General features: G+C 39.3%; 1 pseudogene; it reads right to left on the reverse strand.

Moving 5' to 3' along the window:
• Positions 1-11,245: 11,245 nt before the first annotated feature.
• Positions 11,246-12,606, reverse strand: LOC122910572 (annotated as a pseudogene).
• Positions 12,607-22,457: the final 9,851 nt, after the last annotated feature.

Here is a 22,457-nt window from a genome sequence, read left to right on the forward strand (position 1 = left end):
CAATGCAGTAGAAATGATGCTGAATGAATTGTGAGGCTAGGTTAGAAAAGATGATACAGCTTTCAGTTGACACTCCTCTGGGATGTTCATCTTTGGAACCCAGTCTATGCTCAAGTCCAGAATTTTACCTACTAAGTGACTTACCTAAAACATTTAACCCTCCCGCATCTAGCAGTTACATGGCAAATCCACATGCAAACATTCCAGGCACATCTCCAGCTAAGGTCCTAGCTGAAAGCCAGCATCAACTATCAGACATGTGAATGAGTAAGTGAACCTTCAGATTGTCTATCACCCAGCCTTTGAGCACCCTGGATGGTGCTGCATGGAACAGAGATGAGCTGCCCCCATTGAACCCTGCCCAAATTGCAGGATTGTTTAGTGTTTTAACCATTTTACCTTTGGTGATGCACAGTGGGGTGAAGCCAGAGGCAGATCAGGAGAGAAACCAGAGTTTTACATTTTCGTTAAACTCACAGTTCCCTGGGAGAGAACGTGACATGGTATGCAGAATTACTCAGGGAAGCTCCAGGGTTTATCATAAGTCAGAGGGAGGGGAGAGGCGTGGGAAGGAAAGGGCAAGGCAGGACAAGCAGGCTGAGGATTAGAATAATACTAGCAGGTTATGGCACATAGGGCTGTCCCTGCTTGTCTGACACCTGGACCTGAGGTGATTATGGCAGGTTCACAATGGCCCAGAGTGGGAGAGCCTGATGAGGAGGTGCTTGGAGTATGGATTTAATCAGCTGTTCAAGACGGGGAACTGACCAGTCTCTAGCTAGAGCCTCAAAACTGGGTCAAGACAGAATTTATAAAACCTGTAAGCAAAATGTAAGTTGACATTATTTTAATCCACTAGGTTTGGGGTAGTTTCTTATATAAAAATAGATAACTGAACTAATTTGACGACTATCGGTAATTGCAAAAGCCCATAATATGGAAAGTCAGTTGAGTTCTTCTGGATTCAGGGAGAGTGTAATATCTGCCATTGGCTTCTGGGGTCCTTTATAGAATCCAGAAGGATCTCTCTGATCTAGAGTTCAGATTTACTGAGTTACTGGGTCAGAACATGGGTCACAAAACCTGGTCCCAGACTTATTTCTGTGGCTCTTGTGAAGCCTGGAAGATGTGCTTTCTACAGGTATTCTCAGAGCAGCAGTGAGAGAGGGACTCTCTGAGTCTCAGGAAGAAAGAAGGTCTATCTTGATTTACTCTGTGGATGAAGATACCTGTCACAGTTTGGATTCCCCTCAATGTAAAGACTGAGACAAGAATTGGGTGCTTTATTTGGGAAGTGATCCAGAAAGCAAGAGTGAGGGAATGTGAGAGTTAGAAAAATTTAATATAAGGGGGGTGATTTCAAGGTTGTTGTAGGACACAGTGATTTTTCTGGGACCTTCTGTAAAGCATACCTCTTAAAGGTATCCTCCCATAGAATAGGAGGCAGAGATAACAACCTTTGTCATTTCCCCTTGGGTTGAGGGCTGTATTTGCACATGGGCCAAACAAACTTTGGTGACATCAGAAAAGGCCTTTTGGCAGAAAGCAGAAAGATGAATGACACATCTTGACTTGGGCCACTGTCACCCTAAGGGTAGTCTAAGTTCACATGGATTTCAGCTGAAATTCAGCATGTCCAGGGCAATATGCTATGGAACACCAGAGATGTCCAACACAAAATCAGAAGTGGAAACTACAATGGAATTGGAGTTCCAGCCCACAATTATACTAACTCCCAGCATTTAAATCCAAGCTTTAGTTTTCTCATGTAGAAGATGGAGATAATATCAAGGCATACTGTGTGGAAGATTTGAAACCAAGGACAGTGTGCCAGTAAGACAAGTGAACAGGATGGAAGCCAATGGATCTCAGGAGGAATTCTCTATCATCCATCGAGACTAGGGTTTTTCTTGTCCTGATAGTGGTGTCTTCTTCCAAGGCAAGTTTTGCTAACCAAATTAATGAAGACTGATGTATAAACCAGCATTGAAATTTATTGATTTGAGTGAGAATGCTGAAGATCATGGTATTCTTTAGTTAGGGCATATTGTCTTTGTAGGCAAAATATTTTGGAAGTTTGGTCAAAGTCAGAATGTTAAGTGGGAATAGGATTCAGAAAAAAGTAGGGGGTCTTATGGTTTGAATTTTGAAGCACCAGGAAAAGGGTAGTTTTATGTATCTTTTTCTGTAATGGGGATACTAACTTCTCTGACTTGTCATTATGAATGACCCAGTCATTGGCAACTATCTTCAGACTTGCCTAATGCATGTCTGGGATTCAGTTGGCTTTTATAAATCAGCATTGCCAGGGTGCCTGGGTGGCTCAGTGGGTTAAAGCCTCTGCCTTTGGCTCAGGTCCTGATCCCAGGGTCCTGGGATCAAGCCCTGAATTGGGCTTTCTGCTCAGCAGGGAGCCTGCTTCCTTCTCTCTCTGCCTGCCTCTCTGCCTACTTGTGATCTCTGTCAAATAAATAAATAAAGTCTTTTATTAAAAATAAATAAATAAATAAATAAATCAGCATTGCCTATCTCCATCACTATGCATTTTATTGATTTTGCAGGGCAACTTTCAGAAGACAACTTTTTTTTTTTTTTTTTTTTTTTTCCAAACCAAACCCTCCGGGGGACAATTCATCCTTTATACTGCCTGACAGGGTTGTTGTACAGTTTAAATGACATTGTTAAACTGATAAACGTTGTGTGTATTACTCTTCACATTATTAAATCATGGAACCCAGTGGGCAGTAATGGGCTCTGGCAAGTGGAAGAAAGTGTTCAGTAATCAATGAAATAGAAAAGTACTTTCAAACATTCCTACTTTGTTAGGGGGCTTAAAGGACTTTTAAAATCATGAATAGAAGAGCTGATGCTATTTTGGCTTTTCATTAGCCAAATGCTGTACTTAAACCCAGACTACTGTTGATCAAATTAAAAATTGCTCTTAAAAGCATTGTGAAAAATTTTATAAGGAATTGTCAAATCTAGTAAAATGGGAAAAGAAAACATTTGTTAGTTTGGGTTTTTTGAACATAAAATATAATTTTAAAAGCTACATTTGAAAGAAATAGTGCTAATCTGGACATGGGAAGCCTGGAGCCCTTGTCTTGTTCTGCCAAGCAAAAAGCTCAGACTTTGGCCAATTACCTCTCTTGGATTCAGAGAGAGGATCAGATTAGTTAATTCTATTTATATTTCAGCTCTAAAATGTTTCTGATACAGGTAATTACGGAGTCTTGGGAGGTGGGACAGTAGGAGTCAGACAACTTTTAAGAGAGAATATTTTGGAGGGAAGGGGGAGATGAATGCTTCAATTTTTTGTAGATGGGAAATCACTAACACTCCAGAAAGTTACAATCTAACATTTAAACTTTGCTGGCACTCAATTGTAGGGAAAATATTTGAGGAGGCATCCAAAGGAAGTCCCTCATAATGGTGAGCAGCTACCTCAGTTTTCTTGGGCATGAGTTTATCAGAAAGCAGGACTTTAATTGTTAAATAGGGGAAAGACATGTGCAATGCGGAATGAGCTGGTCTCCTTATTCCTAACATGTAATCTGTACTTGTCCTAGTTTGTCTGGTCTGCTGTAACAAAAATACTATAGACTGAGTGGTTTAAACAACAGACATTTACTTCTCATGGTTCCAGAGGCTGAGAAGTCCAAGGTCAAGGTGCCTGCAGATAATGTATCTGGTGAGCATCTGTTCCTTAGTTAATAGATGGCTGTCTCCTGGCTGTGTCTTCACAGGATGGGTGAAGGGTAAGGGAGCTCTCTCGGGTTTCTTTTATAAGGATACTAATCCCAATCATAGGAGGGGTTCATCCTGATGACCTCATCATCTCCCAAAGATGGCACTTCCTCATGCCATGACACTGGGACATAGGTTTTAATTATGAAGTTTTGGTGGGGTGGGGGTGGGAGGGACACAAACATTCAGTCTGCAGTAGTATTATTTCAGTATAGGCTTCAGTTCTACCAGTTGCAATAGTTGACACTAATATACTTCAAATCCTACAAATGGTGCTTCTAAAAGACACCACTGAGGTGATTGATGAATACAGTTTGAAAGTCACAGACTGCGGCATGCAGAAGGGGAGACGAGATAAGAGGACTTGGGGTGCCTGGGTGACTCAGTGGGTTAAGCCTCTGCCTTCAGCTCAGGTCATGATCTCAGGGTCCTGGGATCGAGCCCCGCATCAGGCTCTCTGATCGGCAGAAAGCCTGTTTCTCCCTCTCTCTCTGCCTGCCTCTCTGCCTACTTGTGATTTCTCTCTCTCTGTTTAATAAAGAAAAAAAAAATCTTAAAAAAAAAAAAGACATCTGTTAAAAAAAAAAAAGAGAGAGAGAGAGAGAGATAAGAGGACAGAAACTCTCCCTTGTCCCCCCAGTATTGTATATCCAATTATTTGTTCATTCATATTTGGTCTTACTGAGTGCCTCTTTGGTGTTATTGAGTGCCTTCTTTGAAGCATGGTTCCAGTTTCTGGGCACTGAAACAAATGAATGGAAAAACAGATAATAGAGCAGGAACACCTTTGTCATGAAATTTATTTTAATCTACCTTTTTGTTATTAAACATGTCTTCCCATTCCTCTCCAGAGTATAGGACACCTATAAGCACCTCACTCATCTTGGTACTGAGGCCAGGGCCTACTACTTGGTAGGCACTCAACAAATATTTGTTGAATTGAATTTCTATTATCCCCTTTGCTCTTTCTGCCTTAAAAAAAAAAAAAGAAAGAAAGAAACAAAAAACCAACAACAAACTTCTTTCCCATTTTTGTTTCAAAGGAGTCCACTAATATTTTTTCTCTAGGACTTGAAGCACTTGGCAAACATTTTCCAAGATCTTTACAGCCTGTCTCTGAAATAGATAAGAAGTACCCTGATAGTAATTGTACTCATCATTGGCTATGGTCTCTCTTGGTTCTCTTATATCCTATTACTGATGGTTCATTTGAGCTTCCATAGCAGGTCAAGGCACAGTTTAATAGTTCTCATGGCTCATTTGGACTTCTGCAGGGCAGTCGTCTCAGGAAATATGTGGACTTCAAAGGTGCTTATTGGAGGCAAATTCAGATCAAAGCAAACAGCACAGTAAATTTGCCAAGTATAGGGCCTCGTGTTCCATAGCACAGGGGCCTATAAAGGTCTCCCGAGGACATCAGCCAGCGAGAGCCACCTGGAGTTGTAATTTTCCAGTCCTTCTGGAGATTTAGGTGAGGTCACTGCTGTTGATTCCATTTTGGAGTTTGGCAGCAGGAAGGGATCTTGGGATTTAACTTTGTCCGAGTGTCACTACATTGAAAATAGGACAAAATAAGAAGACATTTATGACAAGGCTATTTGCTTTTTGCATAATGTCTGGAATTGAAGAACTAAAAATATTACTAAGCTAAAACGATCCTCAATTAATTCCTATCACATTCCAGCGAAATGGATGAGGAATATGTTAATTTTTTTTCTTTATAGAAAGGACAACTAAATCCCTTAGTAATTATGAGGGTCACACATCAAATTAACAATAGTAATATTCACACATAGACATCTAGTGTAACCACAAAACACTTCTTGCTCTCAACAACCAGTGCACATTTGAAACTATCTAAACTCTGGGACTTTGCTCAGATTATAGGGTCACAAAGCATAGAGTAGGTTCACTGTTTTATCTAATTTACTTATCATCCATCAGTGTCACCTGGTATTTGCATTGTTAAATGATTACTCTTTAGTTCAGATTTGTCTAAATGGTTCCTCCTTTTTAAGCAGGAAATGTCCTTGGAAGAGCAGTTGGGAAATTAATGGATAACAAAGCAGTTAAACCAGCTTGTCCTTCCTTATGTACATGTGTCTGTGTGAGTATGCACACATCATCAGAGTGTATGTGGGCCTGTGTGTTAGTTACAAGATTTTATTATGAGTCATCAGCAACTCTTAAGAAAAAATAGAACTGCTTATAATTCTGCAGGTTCTTGAGAGGAGGAGGTAGTTAGGAAAAAATTAGCCACGGTAGTAATCTTTTCTAGACAGTATTTCAGAGATGTGTATACTTAAAAAAAAAGTCTGTCTATCTTAGAGTTAACATATGTATACCATTAAAAAAAATCACAAAATGTAAAAAAGTTCAGAGTTATAAGCTTCCCTCCTATTCCTTGTCCTCCATTTGCCAAAGCCCCTCAGCCATAGATAATTGCTCTTCTTAATTTCTGACATATCCAGATTTTCAGGGTTTCAAAAAATGTATATAAAAGCCAGTGAAATTTTTATTTCTCTCCTCTTCTCATTTACACAAAAAATAACATATTACAGGCAACCTTTCATAGCTTCTTTTCATCACCCAACAAAGAATATTGGTGGAGGAGGGAGAGACACAGCAACCACGATTGTCAAGCCGAGCCATGCGTCTGTCTGCCCATGGGGGCTCTGCATACCAGGTGCAGCTCTAAAGAATGCTGGGATAGCACTCTTTTTAACTTTTTGAGGAATCTCCACATGGTTTTCCAAAGTAGCTGCACCAACTTGCATTCCTACAAACAGTAGAAGGTGGTTCCCCTTTCTCCACATCTTCTCTAGCATTTGTTGTTTCTTGCCTTGTCAATTTTTGCCATTCTAAGATGGCAAAAATTGTAAGACGGTATCTCGGTGTTGTTTTGATTTGAATTTCCCTGATGGCTAATTACGTTGAACATTTTTTTATGTGCCTGTTAGCCATTCGTATGTCTTCTTTGGAGAAGTGTCTGTTCATGACTTCTGCCCCCTTTTTGACTTGATTATTTGTTTTTTGGGTGTTGAGTTTGAGAAGTTCTTTTTAGATCTCATATACCAGACCTTTATCTGTAGTGTCATTTGCAAATATCTTCTTCCATTCCATGGGTTGCCTCTTTGTTTTGTTGACTTTGCTGTGGAGAAGATTTTGATCTTGATGAAGTTCCAAAAGTTCATTTTCGCTTTTGTTTCCCTTGCCTTTGGAGACATGTCTTGAATGTCTGTGGCCGATGTCAAAGAGGTTACTGCCTGTCTTCTCCTCTAGGACTTTGATGGATTCCTGTCTCACACTGAGGTCTTTAATCCATTTTGAGTTTATCTTTGTGTATGGTGTAAGAGAATGGTCAAGTTTCATTCTTCTGTATATAATTGTCCAATGTTCCCAGCATCATTTTTTGAAAAGACTGTCTTCTTTCCATTGGATATTTTTTCTTGCTTTGTTGAAGATTAGTTGACCATAGAGTTGAGGGTCCATATGTGGGCTCTCTACTCTGTTCCATTGGTCTATGTGTCTGTTTTTGTGCCAGTACCATGCTGTCTTGATGATCGCAGTTTTGTAATGTAGCTTGAAATCAGGCAATGTGATGTCCCAGTTTTGTTTTTCTTTTTCAACATTTCCTTGACAGTTCAGGGTCTTTTCTGGTTCCCTACAAATTTTAGGATTGTTTATTCCAGCACTTTGAAAAAAGCCAGTCGTATTTTGATCGGGGTGATGTTGATAGTACAGATTACTCTGGGCAGCATAGACATTTTAACAGTTTATTCTTCTGATCCATGAGCATGGATCCATCTTTTTTGTGTCTTCTTTAATTTCTTTCATAAGTGTTCTATAATTTCTAGAGTATAGATCCTTTATCTCTTTGGTTAGGTTTATTCCAAGGTATCTTACAGTTTTTGGTGCTATTGTAAATAGAATCGATTCCCTAATTTCTCTTTCTACAGTTACATTGTTAGTATATAGGAAAGCAAGTGATTTCTGTGCACTGATTTTGTATCTTGCCACATCACTGAATTGCTGTATGAGTTCTGGTAGTTTGGGGGTGGAGTCTTTAAAGACAAGAAAAAAAATAAACCAAATGAAACAAACAAAAGAACAAAGGATATTGGTGATTTTCCTTTAGCAGGATATGGAGAGGCCCCTTCCAGTGGCATGGACCTCATTGTTTCAGTCAGTACTTTTCAAATTTTGACATGTGTCGGAATCACCTACAGGACTTATTAAAATACAGATTACTGAGTTCTGTCCCCAAGCCTGATTCAAGAGGTCTGGTGTGGGATCTGATAATTTGCATTTCTGGTAAATTCCCAGAAGATACTGAGGTTGTTGTCTGGGGACCATACTTTCAAAATCAGTATTCTAGACATACCATAAGATATATAGTCTGTGGGCAGAAAAGGATTTTCCCAACCTTTTAGTGTTGCAAACTATGCAGCAATGAATATTCTTGTTCATATATCATTTCATACTGGTGTAGGTATTTCTGTAAGATGAATTTCTAAAAGTGAATTTTCTGGGTTGAGGGTTATATAAATTTCTAATTTTGATATGTAGTGCCAAATTGGTGGTGGTTCCAATTTATGTACTAGCAGTACATGAACGTGCCTATTACACCATACCAAAAAAGTCTGTTATAAAATTTGTTTGTTTTTGCCAGTCTGATAGGTGAAAACCGTTTTAACTTAGGTTTATCTTTTCAAAACATAAGGACTATATGTATTTCTTTTCTGAAATTTACTTCCTTCAGTAAATTATCTAATCATTCTATAAAGTGGGAAATTTTCTGAAACTTACTTTCTTAAGTTATCTAATCATTCTGATGAGGGAGCAGGAGGCTGGCTGAGGACAAAGCAAAAGCTGGCATCTTGCACCCCCTCTCCATCCACTCCCCCTCAGTCATATGTGTAGCATCCCTCAGGCAGCCCTGACTGCCATGAACAATAAGCAAATAGTTAACTTGCAGAGCTCATAATCCTGCTAGACAGGAGTCTCCCTTGGCTTACAAATGTCCTAAATCTCACTAACAAAGACGATTGATAGCAGGATTGTGACATCCCACCAAAAAGTCTCCCAACTATCTTAATGTTCATAGCTGGTCTAAAGACAACATTGATCCAGCCGCAAGGGCAAGGGCAAGGGCAAGGGCAAGGCCTCCAATAGGCCTCTGACATCCTGGCACCTTGTAGGCCCTCTTTGGCATATGAAAACTCCGTTGAAACCTCCCTTCCCCTCACCTTCCCCCAACCGCAGGGTACATAACCTGCCACCCCTCACAACCTGGGGCAGCAGCTCTTCCTGCCCATGGGTCCTGTCCCCGTGCTTTAATAAACCACCATTTTGCACCAAAGATGTCTCAAGAATTCTTTCTTGGTCATCGGCTCTGGACCTCAGCCCACCGAACCTCACCTAGGTTCTAGAACTTCATCAATTCTATAAAGTGGGAATATTAGTATTTCTTAGGAATTACACAGCCCCAAAACTTTATTTTTGATCCTAGGATATCAATTAAATTCCATGTTATTCCATCACCAAGTTTCATTCATTTGCCCATTTATTTATTCATGGAATAATTATTTAGCATCCACAATATGCTAAGTACAGGGCATGAAGAGGTGAAAACTTTGTCTTCAAGGAATTCACTGTATACTGGGGAAGATCAGCATGTAAAGGATTATTTTACAACAAAACAATGGCTATACTGAAGGTACTTAGAAAACCGAAGAGGCACGTTGTGGCAAGAAACCCTAACGGCCCTTGGGGGAATCAGGGAAAGCTTTGTGTATAAGGTGCATTGACCTGACACTTGAAGAAGAGTTTGTCAGATGGATGAGTGAGAGGGAGTCCCAACAGAAGAATAGCCTATACAAAACCAAAGAAGTATGAGGAAATACAGGTATTAGTGAACTATAATGTTAATGCTTAAAGAGTAGGAATGCAAGAGGGTCCACTCTGATTTTCTAGTTTACCTGCGTGTAAACTCACACCCTTTAAATTGGCTCATTTTTGAACACCAGACTCTCATATGAAGGTTTTCCTCATATTTCTGGTAGCCAATTTTCTATTAGTTCTCTCATCTGGTCCTCTTTTGACCATGAAATTTATGGTTTGGATTCTTCCTTGTTTCAGATGAAGATTTATCTGAGGCCTTGCTGCATGAGCTTGCCAGTTTAATGTTCCATCCATTTCCACATAATTCTTAATGAGAGAGTCAGAGGTTAATAGAAAAGTAGCATAGAGGGAATATGTCTTGGGCTAAAACGTTAAGACTATATGTTTTCAAGGACTGTTTGTGGAAATGGGGAGATGCTTGAACATATTACTGAGTAAACAGAGGGTATGGAATGCCTTAAGGATATAACAAGTGTTATTTCTGTTCTTTTTTGTACATAAACTTATCCATCCATCCATCCATCCATCCACCCATTCAGTTTATTTGGCTATGCAACTTTGTCTTTTTAAAAGGTAATGTATTCTGATATATTTCTATATCACTAAAGCTCTCCATAGACACCAGTTACAGGCTGTTGTTGGCTACCATCCATGGTACCATTGGGTGAATGGACCACAGTTTGGCTGTTTATTCTATTATTAGACATTTGGGTTTGTACATTTTTTCCCCTTATAAGCAGTGGCAAAAGAAATAAACTACATTATTAATTATTAAACTAAATTATTAATAGAGTTTATCTTGGGTATCAGTACAATGGGAAAAGATGATTTTTATATATAAAATGTTTTTTAAAAAGCCAGGTGTAAGAAAGATATTTTGGCTGCCATAGCAACAATAGTAATGGCAATAGTAAGGGGTCATATCGGTTGAGTGTCATTGGACCTGGCATTGTGTGAAGATGGAGAGTCTGGCATGTTTTGTATTTTGGGCAACTTAGTTCTCCAAAGACAATACAATGATACCTGTGTTGTTATTAACCCTCCTGGACACATACAAAGAGGTTTTATGTTTTAATAGAAAACTTTAGCATACCTTTTTGGGTTATCAGATTCTGATGGTTCCTTATCTTTGAGCTATTTTGTATCTCTTTGTAAGTTGCAGATAGTTGCAAGCTCTGTCTTCTCCAGTATAGATTTAACTAACTTCTGTCACTGTTACCTACCTGTAAAAAAATGACTAATATTTGTCATTTCTCATAAAATGTCAACCCTTGCCAAATTTGTAGTTCTTCTAGTTTCCTTTGATATTTTTTTTTCTCCAACTCAAACTTCATCTATTTTAATGTAATATTTGCCTCCCACTAATAAACCTTTATTTCACTCATTATAACTGAGCAATGAATCTTCCACACTGAAATATCTTCCTTGCCCAATTAATCCAAAGGAAAAAAACTGAAATGATTAGTAAAGAAAAATGTAGGGACTAACACACCCTTTTAATATGTTTTTAAATATTTTTAAGGTTTAAAAAGTGGTTAAAGTTTGTAGTTCCTAGTAGGAAAACATTATCTGAATGAATACCTTAATGGCAAACCATTGTAGAATGTTTCAGTTGCATGGGGAGCAGAGGGGTAGGGACTCTCTTCACAGCACCCCAGCTTTCTTCATGAGAAGGTCGGAGGTACACTGGTTTGTATTATTGCGACATCCATTAGGTGATCGAAGTTGCTTTTCCTTCAGCAAGGGCTTTCTTTGTCAGAAGGGCATTATGCTTGACCTCCAAATTTGGCTGACAATTTACTGATGAGATTCATAACCTTTGGGTTGCTCTGATATTTTGACATATTCGCTGGGTTCTGGGCCACATCCTGGAAGGCCACCATAACTTCTGGATCCTGCATGGCTGCAAGAACTTCTGGATCACTAAGAATTTCATTGAGCCCAGGCATTCCTGCCATTCCAGGCATCCCCCCTGCCATTCCAGGCATTCCTCCCGGAAAATTACCAGGCATTCCCCCAGGAAAGCCACCTGGGAAAGAGCCATACTGAGCTCCTGATTGTCATCTGGCTTCTTCCTCCCTCTGGGCTCTCTCGTGTTCTTCCCGAGCCTTCTTAACCCTTTCTATTCTTTCTTTGATCTCTTGCTCTTCATGTTTTCGCTCATATTTTCTCCAAAGTTCAGCAATTTTCTGGGCCCTCGGCTGAACTTCTTTCAGCATCGCACTAGCATCTTCATCATAATCCAGTTTGCAAGCAAGGGCAAGATCATGCGCCGCTTCTTCCCAATGGCCCAGAAGTCTATGTGCTTTCCCGCGTCACTTATAAGGCTGAGCTGAATCAGGATTTATTTCAATAGCTCTGTCACAGTCTCGAATGGCAGCATTTGGCTTCTGTAATTTGATGAAGACACTGGCTCTCTTGGCATACAGAATGGCCAAGCGAGGATTTAGTTTGATGGCATCTGTGAACAAGTCAATGGCTTTCTGTAGTTCACCATCATTTAGGGCATCAATGGCAGCCACTTTTTTATCATTTGCCTGATCCATCATTTCCTCGGTTATCTCTGCATTTTCATCTCCCATTTCTTGAGGGGCATCGGTATCTGGTTCAATCACACCTTCATTGTCAATTTCTAGATCACTCTCCTCACTTGATGGTTCATCTGTTATGTTTTCCTCTGCCTTCTTACTATCTGGTTTTTCTTCCTTGATACTGTCTTCTGATTTAGTTTTATGAGTGGCAGGTGGTATTTCCGCCCCCCCCCATGCTCTCCACCCACTCCCGCAGGAAACGCATTTCCTCAGTGTGCAGAACGCTCGGATCCTGCTTACACATTTTCACGAAAGCCCGAAGCTCGCTCACTTTGCGGGGGTCCATGGTCCAGAGGCAGTGGCAGGCGGCAGGCGCGGCTGGGGTTGCGACCCGATTCCAGGCGCGGGTACTAGCTCAGCGTGATCGTGTGGAAGGGCTAGTTTCCTTTGGTATTTGACTACAATCCTCTAAACTGATGTTTCTTATTTCCCCCTCTCTCTTCTGACACATACCAAGACCTAAAACCGACTGACCAGATTCTTATCAGCTGAGTAGCCTGGCCTTTCTCCCAGGATCCAAAGAAGCCGGACGATTTGATATATACCTTGAAGGACTCATTCCTTCAGCAGACCATGCATGGTCTGCATTTCGCCCTGGATGAGCTGCTGTAGATGGCTACTAAGGAAGGGCCACTAAGGAAGTATGGCTAAACACTCAGGTCATGAACACCCTTATATGTGAGTAGCCAAGACTCTGGGCACTACTGTCAAGAGCAGTGAAATATTAACTTCAAGAAACTCAATGAGCAGTGCTATGAAATTGAAATAATTCCATGTATCACGCTCTTGGAATCCACTGGGCAAGATTCCCTTGGGTGTCAGCTCTTTACTCCAATAGAACATTTTATACTAATACTTCTCTTTTCCTTTCTAGTCATCCCTCTTTTATGATGCCTACAAGAGAATCCTGAAACAGCTGGCCTTTGCCACCACCTCACGATAGATGGCTCAACCATTTTTGCAGGAATGATGCAAATAACAGCCTTTAGGAGGCGGATGCTTAGACCCTGCTTCATTCCACTCAAGAGGTTTATGACTGCCTTTGTGTCGTTCAGCTACAAATGATACTCATTCACCTTGAACAAAAGGGCAGACTGTCAGTGTTGAACTTTAACTGAGCCCTGTGCTCCTGGAAAATAGTGAGGCTAAGAAATCTCCCTACCATTTTGTGTTCTGGGAAATGGCTTAGTGCAAAGAAGCAGTCTTCCCCAAATTACTTAGATGAGACTCAAGGATGAACCATGTGTTTCCCCAGGCCAGGCACAGATCCTTCAAATCCTCATTCTTTATCTCATGCACAATTAACTAGAATATTGTCCCCATTGACCAAATTGAAGAAAATGCCCAGTCACTTGACTTGATCCAACTTTAGTGAGGGTTCTCTCGTCTTCTAGGCTCCTGAACTCTGGCCCATCCTTGAGCATTGGAATGTGGAATAACTCTCCTTCCTTAATAGACCCTCCCCCAAATCAGCTGACCTCAGGGTTATTCCGTGGTTAACAGTACAATCAGGTTACCCACTCATCTTACTTTCCCACCGCCCCTTTCTTTTTTTTTTTTTTTTTAAAGATTTTATTTATTTATTTGACAGAGATCACAAGTAGGCAGAGAGGCAGGCAGAGAGAGAGAGAGGGAAGCAGGCTCCCCGCTGAGCAGAGAGCCCTATGTGGGACTCGATCCCAGGACCCCGAGATCATGATCTGAGCCAAAGGCAGTGGCTTAACCCACTGAGCCACCCAGGTGCCCGGTCCCACAGCCCCTTTGTTAAGCATTATTTACTCCTCCTCTAAAAGGAAAGCCCTTTATGCCAGACTTTTGAGATGCTTGCAGATATGACAGTCGCAACACGAAAGTCTTCAGTTCCTTTGGGGAAATACCAAGGAGCAGGATTGCTAGATCATATGTTAAGGGTATGTTTGGTTTTGTAAGAAAATGCCAAAATGTTTTCCAAAGTGACCGTACCATTTTAACTTCCACTGTCATGAATGAGAATTCCTGCTGCTCCACATCCTCAGCAGTGTTTGGTGTTGTCAGCGCTTTGGAATTTGGCCAATTTAGTATGTGTGTACTGGTATCTCATGGTTGTTTTATTTTGCATTTCCCTGAAAATGTATGATGTGGAACATCTTTTCATACACTTGTTTGCCATCTGTATATCCTCTTTGGTGAGGTGTCTGTTGAGGTGTTTGGCCCATTTTTAAAAATAGGGTTGTTTGTTTTTTGTTGTTGGGTTTTAAGGGTTCTTTGTGTATTTTGGATAGCAGCTCTTTCACAGATAGGTCTCTTGAAAATATTTTTTCTCCAGTCTGTCGCTTGTCTTTTCATTCTCTTGGTGGAGTTTTTTACTTGGCAGACATTTTCAGAAAAAAATTGTGAAAGATTTAAAAAATTTTTAACCCCCATCTCTTCTAAAAAACAATTACCAAATATTCTGTTAGTGTACTCTTCTGAGTTATCTATGTCTTTCACTGGCTTTGCATTAATTTATAATTTTGTAAACTTCAGAAAACTGATAATAATCATGATTCTTCTTCTTAGAAATGCACATAAATTGTGGCCAAAATGTAACTGGTTATTGCTCCGATCTCTTGGCCTCTTTTTATAAATTTAGTTCAGCATTTCGTCTTGTTTGTGTACGTGTAGTTCTTTAAATTTTCCTTTGGACTGGTTGTTACATCTTACTGGTTTCCTCGTTAATTAATGTATTGCATAAAATCTTTGACACATGTTCAGTTTTTATTCATTTGTATGAGAGTCTTGGTTGTACCATTTCAAAAAAAAATATCCTTTAGCAGATAGAGAAGTTGGTGTCATGTAGGTTGCATAGCAAGCAGAGACTTTCACACAAGACTTGAACCACAGAGCACATGCTCTTTTCCCCATGTTATGCTTAGAAGCTAAAAGATAAAATAGAGAAGCAAAAGCATGTTGCCTATTGAAACCAATACCCTAATGGTTAAAGCCATTGTTTCCTATGGGGGACTCAAATTGAACAGATAAATTCATTTAGGAAGACTTGGAAAATCTACATTTTGCCTAGAATCGGTTCCACCAAAAGGCATCTCCTAGCATTTGGGAATCAGAGCAATTAGCAGAGAAATCAGGCTGCTCTGCTGGGCTTCAGGACATTTCCTAAGAAAGCCTACTCTGAGTATGAAATTTATAATTTACATTTTGAGAGAGTGGTCACATGGGGTAGTGTGCCCAAGGTGCTGTGGCTATTGCTTTGTTTGAATGAAGTCCCTTAGTATTAACAGTTGGATATCTGCAGATTAAGTGCAGACAATACTTGGACAGACAATCGAAAAAGTAATTTTTTGATGCTTTCCCCAGCTGCTGCTGAGAGATTAGCTGGGATGTTATCCAGGTTCTTTCACTGTAGCCGATAAAACTATGAGAGCAGCATGTGAGTTTCTACATTATTGTTGATTTAGCTGGGAAAAGAATCTGGAAACACTGTGGCACTCCTTTTATGGGTTGTGAGTCAAGTAGTCTAGCCTTTGCTTGCTGGACAGTGCTCCTTTTGGGAGGAAACATGTTACTAAAGATAGACAAATCTATACAAAACAGCCACTCTAGTCTCTCTGACATCCATTCCTATTTCCTATTCCATCCCATTTTGTGGCCATCACATCCCGGTCTGCTGTACTGTGGGCTGTGGGATAGGTAATGCCATTCACGGTTATTTGTGTTTCCTGACTACAAAGAGTGGTCAAGGTGGGAGTTACTGACCTAGGCAGAAGGCGGTCTGTAGAGGATATTCCCTTGGCTAAAGTGATTGTTCAGGAATGTCCAGTTAGAGTTAAGTTTAGAGTTTTTGTTCAATTGTTGTGGAAAACTATAATCTCATACTGTGGGTATGTTTGAGAAAGAAGTCGTAGTTCCGCTTACTGCTGCCAGGACTCTTATGTCCATAAGAAAAGCCATCCTGCAGATCAAGTAGATACAGAAAGGAATGCCTAAAGAATCACAGAAAAACAAAACTAAAGCCTTAATGAAATTGCACTTGACCTCTGGACTTCTCAGTGACTTGAACCTGTAAATTCCCCTAATTGTTTGAATAAATCTAATTTGGGTTTGCTGTCACTCACAATGAAGGATTCCTACCACCAAATATGGGATCTTTTTGTGGTCCCTGCTGCTTCTTGCTCTTCCCACAGTGCTGTATGAAGTGTGCAGAGGGGATTTTGGATCATGACTTTGGCTTGAGTCTCATCTTCGGTGGAGGAGCTGGGATTGCGCTCACTAACATCCTCTGGAAGCTCTAAGAATCTCTTCCACCTTGCAAGCTCTTCTTCTATCCCAGCCCTAGCAGTTAGAAGCACAATTCTTGACTGACTTTCTGTGATCTTCTGAGGAAGGGAAAATTCTAAGGAGAGAATGCAGTTGACCCCAATTAGGAAAAGCTGTAGAACACTGGACAGATGGTGTGTCAGGGGATTTTCTCTAGGAAACACAATTTTTATATTTGTGTATCTTTAAGACTAGGGGACTCTTAATGCCTGACTCTCCCACCAGCTCTATAAGCTTCCTAAAGAGCAGGAACCATGTTTGCTTTATACACTATCCCTGGTGCCTAACATGGTGGCTGGCCCCTAAGAGACATTTAAGAATTATTGGTTAAATTAGAAGGACAAGCAGATGAACAGGAGTCAAGTCGTATAGAGGTTTTGGTAGGTTTCTTTTCATACTCTACCAGTAAGGGATTTTCATTTCAGAGCTCATGAATATAATTACAGTTCCAGGGTTTATCTAAAATAAGCTCCCTGGAAATTTTACCCCCTTACCCAATTGTTTTTAGCCTTCTTGTCTAAATTCAAAAGAAACCCATAATCTAAATTTCTCTAAGAAGAAAGTGGCATTTGTAACCTTTGAACAAGAGTTAGGTTGATGAAATATCTATAGACCATGTGTAAATAAATGAATAACATGTATATACCTGAAGAACAATGTTACCTTGATTTTTTAAAATTACGAAATAACTTGTTGAGTCAAGGTTCATGTGCTTGAACTGCCTATATGCTTTTGGTATTACTACTTCAGTTACAAATAGCTAAGCATGGTAAAGATAGAAAAAAAGAAGAATGCCACTGCTAGTTCCTTGTCTTTGTTAGAAGACATTAGTTGAAATATTAACCTTTTCCTTACCTAAAAGGACAGAAGCCATGAATGCAATTCTGCTAACTTCCAAGGAAGACTAGATAAGAACCGTTCAATTACAGGTTGCTTATTTATCTAATTCTCTTGGCAGGATTTGCTTTTGGTGAAACAAATCACCTGTTGAAGGGGGGAAAAAGCCATTTAAGTGATTAAAATCTACTTCAGCTAATTTCCTCTTTAACCTATTTGTAAGCCAGCAAGAGCTGATAATTGTAATGAATAGTTCTAATGGGAAGCTTTAGTTGACATTTGGATCTCATTAGACTTTGAAAAACTTCTGCCATCTTGTTCTTTTTGAGCTCCTTTGCTGGAAGTACAGTTTTCAAAGGTAGGTTTCATGGAGTTCAGTACATAAGCTTTGAAGCTTCAGAATTTTGGAGCCAGCTTTGCCATTACCAGTGGTGTTAATCTGGACAATTCTTGATTTTTTTGAAACTCAGTGTTTACAGTTATGAAATGATTTTTATGGTACATTGTGATGATAATTGAATGAGCTAATATAAAGTGTGGAGTTTATACGTGCAAAGTGCTTAGCAATGTCTGGCATATGGTAAGTGTGTATTAACAGGTAGGGCTCATTATTAGTAAGAAGCCCTGAAACGAGAAAGCTAATTGAATAAAGAGAGGGTGCTAGAAAAACAAAGATCAGTTTCCTCTGTATAATTAACTTATCAGTTGCTAGGAACATTAGCACACAAGTAATAGACATTTGCTCTATTATCAAGAAACTACTAGAAACAGACATCTTTCTAAGTTCTGGTACCAAACAACTTCTGCATTCCATGTACCATTCCTTTGGATTTGTTCTTTTAAAGAACATCATAGGGGTCAGAGTGTGTAATATTTCTTGAATAGGAACATCTTAGTCCCAGTGGAGAATTAAAATCAGTTAATGTGAATTTCAACCTTTCCTCTTGGTGTTTCCTCTTCGTATAGATCATTTAGAGGTGAAGAAAGTGTAAAATGGAGAAAGGTGACTGTAGGACTTAGTGAATGTCGATGGTGGAAGAAAATGTATGAGAATGAAAAGGGAAAGAAAGATTAGGAACTTCTTGATACAGAACATATGTATGTATATATAAGGAGGGAATCATATATCATGGCTATTTTGTTGGCAAGTCAACAACAATTTTTTTTTGTGGTTGTAGAATATGAATAATTTTCTTACACAAATACGTCAACTCTTGATTTTCTGTGCAGGGGAGATAGCAGGATTTTAAGCTGACTTAGGTATGTCTTAGAAATTTGTGTTGTGTGTATGTGAGGGGAACAGTTTGAATTTTGGCCTCAAAATGTTTTGTTCTGGCTAACCTTAAAATTAATTTGCATTTTGAACATGATCACATCAATGGTTTCTGCCTCTAGGAAGACCATTTAAGGCCGATTTAATGAATTTAAAAGTATGCAAGTAATCCGTAGTGTAGTCTATATGCAAAGAGAAGTAATAGGGAGTACCTGTTTTTATTTCTTCAGTACTATGCTTTGGTTTTAGATTTAATCTCTTGTTTATAGTGGAAAGCTGAGGAATTTTTCCCTAGTCCAGAAGTGATTTAGCCTGGAGATAAAAATAACCACATGCCACTGAAAGAACAAAGTTTGGTATCTCTGCTCGCTAAAAATGTTTCTTAATTTCCTAACAATGTGCTGATTAGACATAACAGAATCCTGTTGTAGAAAATGAAGAAACATCCTGATCAGAAGTAAAATTCAGAGCAGTCGAGGCAAGAGGTGGGGCCTCAGAACTTGACACTTGTGTTTTCTCCTACTCTGTAATTTCTCTTTATGTCACTTACCTTGTGCTTTAAGCTATCATTTCTGTCTCACTGGCAAACCTTGTTTTTATCAACCTTTCTTTTTGCAGGCTGTCTCAGGACCGGTTTCTAAAATAGCCTCCTGAATACCATCACTTTATTTCCCTGGGTGAGGGGGCATGGAGCAAGAATAGAAGAGAGTCCAAAGCCTCTTGTTTTCTTTGTTGAACTAGAGTTAAAACCGAGAAGTCATTTACTTTCATAAACCAAATTTCTGGGTCTTCAGTACACTCAAATTGGTGTATTTCCATTTGGGAGAGTCCCCTTACCATCTTCCTCCTGGGAAATGAAATCATTTAGCTCCTGCTGAATCTATATCGTCAAAGAGTTTGCAAAATGTAGGTATATGCTGGAGGTTGTTTTTGCTTTTTGTGCTTGTGTTCAGTGTATTCTACTGGAAGGTATTATGAGGAGTGAAGAGAGAGAGAGAGGGATTCGATGGTATCTGTAGTTTTCATAAACAGCTGGGGCTCTGAGCAGAAATTCTTTAAATTGCACATTCAAAAGTAGCATCTGGCATAGTGGGAACAACAGAGCTCCAGGGACCCTGGAAGAGGTAAAGTAGGAGAGGTTGTCGGGTTTCTTGTAGTTTTAACTCCAGACCTTAAGAAGAGAATTAACCAATGGAGAGTAATGAGATTTGCTTTAATGTCTTAGAAAACACAGCTAATGGGATTTCAGCCTGAGTGGAAAGTAGGTAGATGGTGATTGAAGAAGCAGGGGTTGGAGATGACATAAATGAGCTTGAGAGCAGTTTTTCAAAGTGTGGTCTTCAGACCATCACTATCAGAATTTCCTGGGAATTTGTTAGAAATGCAAATTCTTGGTCCCCAACCCAAACCTACTGGATTAGAAACTTGATGTGGGGCCCAGAAATCTGTGGTTCAAGGAGTCTTCCAGGTGATTTTGATGCACATTAAAATTTGAGAACCATTATTTTAGGGCACTGAGGACACTGTGCTGAGTTAACATTAATGAGGAGGTGGCTTTCGTCAGCCACCTCCTGACTCTAGGGCTACGAACTAATAAATGTGTGGATAGCAGATCCAAAAAGTGATGATAGAACTTGGAAGAGCTTTGCATTTCATTTTTCTAAGACCTGACGTGACCTCTTTTTAGGTGCTCCTGTTTCTTCCTAAGTCTTAACTATGTCAGTCTCTGACTGCTGGCAGACATCTCTGCTTGTTATTTCACTGTGGAACTGAGCTGTCCAAAATGGTAGCCACTGGTCACATATGGCTATTTCAATTAAAATGAAATAAAATTTAAAATTTAATTCCTCAGTCACAATAGCCGTATTTCAACTGTTTAGTAGCCACATGTGGCTGGGAGCTACTGTATTGGACAATATAGATATCAAACACCTTCATTTCTTTAATACTAAACTTGTAAACCTATGAGTAGTTTGCCAGTTTCTGTGGTGTAAATACTATTGTCATGACTACTTTCAAGCTACCAATGTGTCACTGAACATGGAGTTAGTTGCAAAGAGATACACACAATTAAAGGGCAAGACAAAGTGAATAGGTTCCATGTCACCAGTTTATGGGAGAAATTTGTGTCTGATGGCAAAAAATGCTGATTCTCCACATTCTAATTTCATTTTACAATGAGACTGGCTTTCCAAGCACACAATATTAAGAACATACTAAAAGTGGTCAATAACTTGGACACCTTAACTCTATTTTATGTATAAGGTGGAAATATACAATATACATCTTAACTTAAAACATCTTTTCCATGTTAATAGGGAAAACTGCTCAAAGTGAATTGGGACTAGTGTCTTATAGTGCCCATGCACTCCAAACTAAATCATACCAAAAAACCCCCCCAAAGCAAAAAACACACAAAAAACCCCTAAATCATACAGGATGTTAAGGGGCATATGTCCTAGTTTGAATTTTATAATGAGTCAACAGTGGCGCTTCATTGATTATTCTATTAAGTGGAGTGTTTATAGTCCTATCTGGTTGTGGATAGTAAGCCTAATACTAAACACTTGTTTGTTAATAGAAAATGGAAGGATTGTCTTTGATCTTTGAGATCATGAATGACTTGCAGATATGCTGCTAATGTACTTACCTTATAAAATAGTTTCCATTTTTAAAGGGCTTAGAAATTCTTTTGAAAGATGGAAAATTATTCTTTTAAATACAAGTTAAATAAAATCCAATTGATATCATACAGGGCTAGTTTTTAAGTATTGTAGTCATAGTCAGATTTGGCAAAGACCTTTTTTTTAAACCAGGGAATTTTAAACCAGGGAATTACCTAATCTTTGTGTGTATCTGTGTGTGTGGTGACAGTGAAGGTTCATGGTCTTGAATGATGCTCTTGCATCACTAAGCTAGCAATTCATCCACAGATAGAAGTAGATTTTAGTCCATGGATTTCACACCCCAAATACTTGGAAATGAGAAAGCAAAATGATTCATATCCTATTTTCTTACTTGAAAAGGAAAATTCCTTAACTCTGAATGCCTCTGTTACTAAAACTGTTTGTTAATTGTGATAATCATAGTTGGTTGAGAATTATTAGCTAAACTGATAACCTCATTCAATCCATTTGTTTCTGTAGAAAGATTATACACATTTATGTCAGATTGGGCCATTTCTAGGCCCTTGGGAGTTTGCTATTCTAATGCTGGTCCAGCTAAACCTGGGTGTCCTTGAATGACAGCTGCTAAAAATTCAATCAATAAGTGGTGTCCAAATGTCAGAGACAGTGGTGCGAAGCAGGGACAGGTTGAGACAGTGTGCAGGATTTGATTCTGGGCAGTCAGAGTTTAAGCTTGACTTAGAAAAGAAATAACTCAGCATCTTTAATCCCCAAACATTATATACCATCTAGTCAGTAGACTTAGTAAAGGTCAAGCAATCAATATGGTTGGCATTAGCAGAGATAGGTTATGGGAGACAGTTTTACTCCTTGAAATTGTTTTTTACATTCCAGTATACAAAAAGGTAGGCAGACTGTCAGGTGGAGTAAAAAAGAACTTGTATGACAGTGAGATGAGCAGATCATTGGTCAAAGGGCTAAATTAAGAGATTCAGTGAAATTGGGAAGTAATGGAGAGATCCCAAATGGCTTCTTAATTTGTCTCTGTTAAGTGTTTAATATTTTGAATGTGCACTTATCCTTTGGGAAAAATTGGGCTGCCTGATATACCATCAATCCAGCAGGATGGAAACACCAGGAGAAACATAGTATGGTTCATCATGTTGTTACATTTTGACTTAAACT

This window comes from Neovison vison, chromosome 6 (genome assembly GCF_020171115.1).
Source record: "Neovison vison isolate M4711 chromosome 6, ASM_NN_V1, whole genome shotgun sequence".
NCBI lineage: Eukaryota > Metazoa > Chordata > Mammalia > Carnivora > Mustelidae > Neogale > Neogale vison.